The following is a 9,083-nucleotide window of genomic DNA, read 5'->3' as shown; positions in this document are numbered from 1 at the left end:
CCCGCACCCTGCAGGGAGGCGCCCACCCTGAACCACGAGAAGTTTCTGGACTGCGACCCTCCCTCCAGCACGGAGCCTGGCCGGCCTCTCATCCAGCCAGGGCCCGGCAGGGCCGAGGGCGCTTGCTCCCGACCACCACCCAACTTGGTGCCGCAGGAACGTGACAGGGGCCTGCAGCAGCAGCTGTCTGCCCTGGGGGTGCCGGCGGGCCCTAGCTGTGTCCATGGTGGGGGGCGGCCTTCACGAGACCTGCGGGGAGAGGGAGGAAGCACAGTTAGGCGGCGGGGTGCTCTACATGCCGCGTGCGGTGGGACTGCCCCAGTGCCGTCCAGACGCGATTCTCCAACCGCTCCTTGAGATGGCCGTGTACTGCTGCACCTGTGCCCCTCAGCGAGCCTCCTGGCCCGTTGGCCACACAGCCTGAGGTGCTGAGATGCTGCCCGTGATAAATGCACCTGAGGGCCAGCCTGGGGACCCAGGGGGCTGTATCCTCACGGTGCGTTTAGGGGAGAGGCAGTCAGGAGGGCTTCCTGGAGGAAGCGGCGGCAGTGATCTGGTCTCTGGCCAGGAAGTGAGCAGCCATAAGCCAGCAGAGGAGGGGCGGGGGTGCGTTCCAGGCCGAGGCCTGGCAGCGCGAGAGGCTGAATGGAGGTCATTGTGACCAAGGGTGCTGGGCTGGTGGGGGCGCCTGGAATTAGGGGCCACGGGTAAGGATGGGACAGACTCCATCCCAAGGGCTGCAGCGGCGCTGAGCTGCTGGGGTGTTTTTGTGGCCTTGTTTTTGTTTTGAGGTAGACGATTGTTCCCTGTATTGTCAGTGAAACTGAGGGTAGGGGGGCAGTCACTCCACAGCCAGGCCCAGCCCCAGAGACGCCGGGGGAGGGGCAGCTCAACGGTGGGCCAGGGCTTGGGGAGCCCATGGTGCCCAGCCAGGCCCTGGCTCTGTCCAGCTCCCCTCACCGTGAACCCCCGCCTGCTCCCTGCCCGCTTTGCCCAGAGGGTGGAGCTGTAGGTGTGGCTCCTTGGCCCAGCACCGACACGTGCCCCGTCTCCCCTCCCCTTCAGGACCCCCGTGCCCTTCAGCACCATCCCTCAGACCTCGACTCCTGCTGTCCTGGTCGTCGTCCTGCCTGGTGCCCTGGGGTCCTGGTGGCGGAAGCCACGGCTCACCCAGGGCAGTCAGCGTGTGCCGGTGGCCACGGCCGGGTGGGCTGGACAGTGTCCACACCCCCAGACAGAGCAGAGACAGGCAGCAGGGAGAATGGCCTGGGGACCAAGTTTTTAAAACGTTTCTTTTCCTTTTTATTTTAACTTTCGTAAAAGCACGGTTCATCATGGCACGCAAGTTCACAGCAGAGAGACCTGTGGGCCTTGACCCCCAGGCCCCAGAGCGGCCTGGCGGTGGTTTGGGGCCCATTCCTGCCGCCCTAATTCCTTTGCGCATGTGACTATCTGGAAAGGTGGCTGTGTTCCGGCTTCTGTGTTCCAGCCCACTCCCGTACTGTCAGCGGCTGTGCCCATCACCGAGCACCCTGTGCTGCGGGCGATTGTGAGGCCACCCTGTGTCCCGGGGAGCTGTGGCTGCTCCAGACTCTTCTGCCGGTGTCCCGAGTCGGGCCCAGGGGCTGGGTCATAAGTGCTTGGAGCGGGGTCTCCTCCCTTCAGTCTTTAGGGAGGCACCTTGACCCTGGGTGGACACAGGGCTGAAGGGACCGTGTGTGCGTATACGTGTGTGAGTGTGTGCATGTGCATATATGTGCACGCTTCAGCATCTCATCCTCCCTAGCCTAGTGAGTCTTTGTCCCAGCCTTCTGCTCCGCCTTGCAGGGCCACTACAGCCACCTCACGGTCACCGGCTTTGGATGAGCCAGGAGAAGCAGGTCTTCAGACAAAACGTTGGGACCCTGAACTCGAGTGGGTGGTGCATGGGTGGCGTAGAAAAGCCTCCTTGTTCCCTCGGGTCAGTGCCTACCGTGGGCCAGGTAGTGAGCAAAACAGTCTCCACCATCTTGGAGCTTCTACTTCAGTGGGAGAGGTGGCCAAAGCAAAGAGAAAGAAGATTCTAGAAGATAAAGGTGCAGAAAAATAAAGCAAGGAAGGGGGTGTGGAGTGCCATAGTTGGCGGCATGTGGGGGTTGCAGTTTTTGGTGCAAATAGTTAACATGCTCGGCTGCTACACAAAAGATTGGAGGTTTGAATCCACCCAGAGGTGCCTCGGAGGAAAGGCCTGGCGATCTGCTTCCGAAAACTCAGCCAGTGAAAACCCAATGGAGCACAGTTCTGCTGTGATATGTGTGAGGTTGCCATGAGCGAGAGTTGAATCGATGGCAATTGGTTTCTCAGAAGCCTTTACATAAGGTGTTTAGAGAAGGCTTCGTCCCCGTGGGATTTGCGCAAAGACTTAAAGGATACTGGAGCCATGAAGATATTTGGGGGAGGAATGTTCCGGAAGATGGCACAGCGAATGCAAAGGCCCTGAGGCAGGTGTTTGTGGCGGGTGGGGAACACGAGGAGGCCAGGTCGGCACTGTGGAATCTAGGCCATCAGTGTCCACCACCTGGGGGGGCTCGTTCATAGAATTAGTTGGACGGGGGGCTTGGAGTGGGGGGTGGGGGAGAGCAGGTGGGCCTGGGGGGCTATGAGGAGGGACGGCTGATGTGGAGCCACAGGTGTTGCGGAGACCGGGGAGGGCATGTTGGTGGTGGGGGGAGTGGGCAGCGGGTGCATTTTGGAAGTGAGGCCGATAGGACTGGCCAAGGGCTTCTGCATGGGGCCGAGGGGGCAGAGCAGAGGCAGGGTCGCCTCCCAGGTTTTGGGTTAGGATGGAGTTTCTGCTGATAGAGGTTGCGAAGGCACAGGTTTGGGGAGACCCCGGCCCCCTCCTGATAGTGTGGGGTGGGCAGGCGGGGTGGTCTCAGCTCCCACCTGCCCTGCCACCTGGCTTCCTGGGCTGGGGCACCTACCCTCCACGTGGAACACCCACCTGGAAGTGGGAGTCCATCCAGGGAGGGGGCCTGGTTCCTGTTCTCAGGGACCGCCCGCCTCCGCCCGTTTCTGAGCCCAGTCTTAAAGGATGGTGCTCCCAGGCCAGCTGGGTGGCTCCCGTGCAGCCTGCTGGGGAACCGCCCCCTTGCCTCCCAGGAGGCACTGCGGTGGGGGCAGGCTGGTGTTTGTGATCGCCTTGCTACCCAGCCTCCTCCAGGCCCAGTGGCTGTGCTCAGATTTCGTCTCCCGTGAGGCCACCCCCATCCCTGCCCCGCCCCGGATAATTGCTCCCCGGCACCTTGGGCAGATGGCAGCGTGTCTGCAGGCCGCCCGGGGACCCACCGAGCCACCACAAACAGCCAGCTCAGTGGCCTGGCTGAGAGTAGTGATGACAGCAGCTACTGAGCGCCAACTGTGGACCTGGCGCCATACCAGGCCCTCCCTCCAGCACCCAGAGAAACGGGGTTTATGTGGGGGGGATGCTCAGGCAGAGCCCGGGCAGTCTGGCTTCTGAGCCTGCTAGTTTCCAGTGAAAACTATATTTGCTTTTTGAAGTCTTGTGACTTCAGATTCACAGGTTTTAAAGCAGGGGTCTGCAAACTAGGACCCGAGGGCCAAATCCCAGTAGTCACCTGTTTGTAAATAAAGTTTTATTGGCACACAGCCACACCCATTCGTTACTGATTTTCTGTGACGGCTTTCGTTGAGACATGGCTGCCTGGCCCTGTGCAGAAACAGTTTGTTGAACCCCTGTTCCAAAGGGCTGGCAGAATAAAGTGAGTCCCCTCCGTCCCTGTCCCCAGCCACTCAGAGGCAGGAATTGTGGCCAGATGCTTACGTCCCCTTCCACAGACATGTTTTGCACATATAAGCAAATATGCTTTTATTCAGACTCCTCCCTCTTTTTTTGCACAAACAGCAGTTACTTTGCATCTGCTTTTTTTTTTCTATTTTATTTTTGTTGTTGAGAATATACACAGCAGAACATACACTATTTCAACAATTTCTCCACGTACAGTTCAGCGAGATTGATTACATTCTTCGAGCTGTGCAACCATTCTCATCCTCCTTTTCCGAGTTGCTCCTCCCCAATTAACATCATCTCACTGCCCCCCCTAAGCTTCGTATCTGACCTTTCAAGATACTGTTGTCAATTTGATCCCGTAGAGATTGTGCTTAAAAGAGCACAGTGCTCAAGGCAGACATTACTAGTTAAGCTAAACTGTTGGTTGGTTTTAAGAAGACTTCAAGGTATGTTTTTGGTTTAAGGTTTAAAGAGTATCTCAGGGCAATAGTTCCAGAAATTCACCCTGCACCTGCTTTTTTTCACATAATGAAGAACATCGTGGAGATTGCTCCTTATCAGCACGTAAAGAGCTTCTCGATTTCCTCTCGTCTCTTTTCACGGTTGTGTAGTATTCTGCCGGGTGCTGTCCGTATTGCTGGGCATGAAGCTCATTAACAATCTCTTGCTGATAGAAAGGATTCCAAGTAACGTATAACCTCGTATCTATAGCATCTTGTACGTGTGTGAGTGTATTTGGAGTTGTTGTGAGGTGCTGTCAAGTCCGCTCCGACTCATAGCGACCCCGCGTACAACAGAACGAAGCACTGCCCGGTCCTGCGCCATCCTCACCATCGTTGTTATGCTTGAGTCCATTGTTGCAGCCACTCTGTCAATCCATCTCATTGAGGGTCTTCTTTTTCGCTGACCCTCTACTTTACCAAGCATGATCTCCTTCTCCAGGGACTGGTCCCTCCTGACACGTCCAAAGAATGTGAGACGAAGTCTCGCCATCCTTGCTTCTAAGAAGCATTCTGGCTGTACTTCTTCCAAGACAGATTTGTTCATCCTTCTGGCAGTCCATGGCATAGTCAATATTCTTCTCCAGCACCATAATTCAAAGGCATCGATTCTTCTTCAGTCTTCCTTATTCACTGTCCAGCTTTCACGTGAATATGAGGTGATTGAAAACACCATGGTTTGGGTCAGGCGCGCCTTGGTCCCTAAAATGATGTATTTGCTTTTTAACACTTTTAAAGAGGTCTTTTGCAGCAGATTTGTCCAGTGCAGTGCGTCGTTTGATTTGGAGTTGCTGTTCCTAAAACTTCGGGGTTCCAGGTGTAGATGTTCCTAATTTTGTTAGAAGGAGCCCTGGTGGCACAGCAGTTAAGCACTTGGCTGCTAACCGAAAAGTTGGTAGTTCAAACCCACCTGGTCACTCTCTGGGAGAAAGACCTGGTGGTCTGCTTCCATAAAGATTGTGTGGGTGGGTGGTGTGCCGTGGAATTAATTCTAACGCATAGCGACCCTGTATGGCAGAGTAGAACTGCCTCATAGGGTTCTTTGGGTTGTAATCTTTGTGGGAGGGGATCACCAGGTCTTTTCTCCCGCGGAGCTGCTAGTGAGTTCAAACTGGTAACCTTTCGGTTGGCAGCTGAGTGCGTAACCATTGTGCCACCAGGGTTCCTTCTGTAAAGATCACAACCGAGGAAACCCTACAGGGTGGTTGTAGTCTGTCACGTGGGGTTGTTATGAGTCAAAATTGACTTGACGGCACTCAACGACAAAATTTTGGTAGATTGTTCCAGATTGCCTAGGTTTTCTCTCCTACCAGCCACACCCTCATTTCTCTTTATCAAGCTTTCTCATCTCTTCCAATCTTCCGATCAAATAGCTTCTCAGTGAAGTTTAAATTTTTTAAAATTGAGGGGTAGTTTACACACGATGAAATACACAGATATTAAGTGTGTAGTTTGGGTTTTAACAAATTAATATATCCCAGTAACCCAGCCCCCATCAGATGCAGAACTGCCCATCATTGTAGAGTTCCCTTTCACCCCTCCCCAGGAAGTCCTTGCCCTCCCCCACCCCACAAGGCAGCTACTGCTCTGATTTCTATCTCCACAGATTAGTTTTCAGGAGCCCTGGTGCGACCGTTAGGTGCTCAGCTGCTGACCAAAAAGTTGGAGGTCGAAACCCACCCAGCAGCTCTGCGGGAGAAAGACCTGGAGATCTGCTTCTGTAAAGATTACGGCCTTGGAAACCCTATGAGGCAGTTCTACTCTGTCGCATGGGGTGGCCATGAATCAGAATCAACTCGACAGCACCTAACAACAGCAACGGATTAGTTTTGCCTGTTCTAGAATGTGATGTAAATGCCTGTGCAATACGTACTGCTTTTGTGTCTGGCTTCTTTTGCTCAGAGTAACGTTTCTGAGATCCGTCTATGTTGTGGTGTACATCACAAGTTTTATTCCATGGTGTGAACGTACCACAGCTTGTTTATCCATTCTTCTACAAATGGACATTTAGGGCTCTTAGGAATGAATTTACCGTAAACATTCTTTTTTTTTTAAGTAAATTTTATTGTGTTTTCAGTGAATGTTTACACAGCAAAAATTAGGTGCTTGTTGGACAATTTCTGAGTAAATTGCTCAGTGACGTTAGTTACATTTTCCATAATGTGTCAACATTTCTTTAATTGCGTTCTGGTTGTTCCGTTTCCAGTGGTCTAGTTTCCCTGCCCCCTTATCTTTTTGTCTTTGCTTTAGAGTAATTGTTGACGTTTTGGTCTCCTATAGATGGTTTTTTAATGGAGCACCGTACTCTCAGGTAATATCTTTTATTTTGTATGCCAGTCTGTTAGCTAAAAGGTGACCTCGGGATAGTTTTGATTCAAGACTTAAAGAATATCTCAGGGTGATAGTCTCAGGGAGTCCTCTACTCTCAGCTGGTCCAGTAAGGCTGGATTTTTTAAGATTTTGAGTTCTGCATTTTTCTCCCTTTCTGTCAGAGTCCATCTTTTGTGGCCCTGATCAGAACAGTCAATAGTGGTAGCTGGGTACCATCTAGTTCCTCTGGTCTCAGGGTAAATGAGGCTGTAGCTCATGTAGGCTATAGCCCTGTAGACTAGTTTCTTCTCTGAGACTTTGGTTTCCTTCTTTCCTTTTTGCTCCTGATGAGTAGAAACCAATAGTTGTGTCTTAGATGGCTGCATGCAAGCTTTTAAGACCCCAGATGCTACTCACCTCACTAGGATACAGAACACGAACTTTGTAAACTATAACATGCCAGTTGACTGAGTTGTATCATAAACATTCTCACACAGGATTTTTTTGTGGAGATATTTCCACTTATTTTGGGGTAAATACCTAGAAGTGGGACTGCTAGGTCATAGGGTAGGTCTGCGTGCTGAACTTTATAAGAAACGCCTAGCAGTTTTCCAAAGTGGTTGTACCATTTTATACTCCCACAAGCAGTATGTGAGAGTTCCAGTTGCTCCGTGTCCTTGTCAACAGTAGGAGTTGTCCATCTTTTTAATTTTAGCCAGTCGAGTAGGGTGTAGAGGTTTGAAACCCATCTTATATTCCTGAGATACATCCACTGGGTCATGATGTGCTATCTTTTCTATATATTGCTGGATTTGATTTGCTAATATTTTATTAAGAAGTTTTACATCTATGTTCATGAGGGATACTTATTTGTAATTTTCTTGATGTATCTTTTTGACGTCAGATTTCGATAGCAGAGCTGACCTCATAAAATCAGTTGAGAAGTGTTCCTTTCTTCTCTGTTTTCTGAAAGATTTTATGTAAAATGTTTATGGTTTCTTTCTTAAACGTTTGATAGAACTAACCAATTCTGGATTTTTCTTTGTGGGGAGTTTTTTAAAATATGAATTTAATAGAGAGCTATTAAAGTTTTCTATTTCTTTTGGTGTCAGTTTTGGTGATTTACATCTTTGGTAGAATTTGTTTATTGCATCTAAGTTGTCAATTTATTGGCATGTGTTTGTTCATTACATTCCCTTGTTGAGCGAAAAGACTGGGATCTTTCATTTCTGACCCTGGTAATTTGTGTTTTCCTAATTGTTTTTATTGTTCAGTCTATCTAGGTGTTTATTAAGTTTTGTTGATTTTTTGCATTGTTTGTTTTCTATTTCATTTTCACGGAAGGTCTTTCATTTGGATGGAAGGATGGACAAATCTTCCTTCTTTCTAATAACTTTGGCTTTAATCTGCTCTTCTTTTCCTAGCTTCTTATGGGAGAGACTAAATCATTCATCTTAAACCTTTTTTCTTTTTTTTTGCTGTAAGCGTCTAAAGCTGTAACTTTCTCTCTGAGCACTGCTTTAGCCGCACCCCACAAATTGTGGTGTGTTACATTTTATCTGGTTTGTTGCATTCAGCTCAAAGCATTTTCTCCCTGCCCTTGTGATTCTTAGTGCAGCTGTAATTTGCATTTCTCTGAGAGTGAAGAGCCCAGACTTTTAGCCTCTGTGGCCTCAATCCCCTCCCAGAACTTTCCACCAGACTTATGCTCCGAGTAGGTGCTCTGTGGTGGTGACCAAGGCTCTGGGTGCCGTGTCTTCCTCAGCTCTGCTCCCCTCCCCCTCCCGCTCTCCCGGGGCCTCCCCAGCTGCAAGCCAGCCCTTTCTCAAAACTCTTGTTATATTCCATTTGGACTTTGGAGTTCTGTTCCTGGTGCACTTCCTTATCTCCCCTGCTGGCCTGCAGGTGCCCTGAGGCTAGAACCCCTGTCCTGCGTGTCCCTTCTCCTCTCCCCGCAGTGACACGTGGGGCACATGGTGCTGCCGTGCCCTCACGGTCTCTGTTGATGTGCAAGCACCTCATGACACAGGCCCCATCTCACCAGAACTGTCACACGGGGCTGAACTGTAGTCGGGCTTTGTGCAGACTCTGAGAAAGCAGGCTTGGAGACAAGGCAAGCGGCCAGCTCAAGGTCACGCAGAACCAGGGCAGAGTGGGCTGCACTGGGCTCTTCCCGCCACCGTGGTGCCGAGCTGGGGGAGGGCCAGCATCCTGTGGCCAGCAGATTTCGGTCTTCCCAGATCGGCACTGGAACTCTTGAGGGCTGAGTGAGTGGCTCCAGACGGGGACATGTGAGGAGGAGTTCTCCTGGAGTGAGGAGTGCTCCTCGAATCAAGGGTGCTCCTCAAATCATGGATGCTCTTATCATCAGGAGTGCTCCCCAGATCGCGGGTGCTCCTCAAATCATGGATGCTCTTGCCATCAGGAGTGCTCCCTGGATCAAGGGTGCTCCTCAAATCATGGATGCTCTTCTCATCAGGAGT

The 9,083-nt window shown here is 51.2% G+C and overlaps 1 protein-coding gene across 1 annotated transcript in view; it reads left to right on the top strand.

Moving 5' to 3' along the window:
- PIAS4 (protein inhibitor of activated STAT 4) overlaps positions 1 to 9,083 on the top strand; it is a 21,554-nt gene that overhangs the window by 3,926 nt on the left and 8,545 nt on the right. The window lies entirely within an intron of this gene.

Source organism: Trichechus manatus, unplaced genomic scaffold (assembly GCF_000243295.1).
Source record: "Trichechus manatus latirostris isolate Lorelei unplaced genomic scaffold, TriManLat1.0 scaffold00057, whole genome shotgun sequence".
Classification (NCBI taxonomy): domain Eukaryota; kingdom Metazoa; phylum Chordata; class Mammalia; order Sirenia; family Trichechidae; genus Trichechus; species Trichechus manatus.
This window is presented reverse-complemented; position numbering and strand designations above follow the sequence as displayed.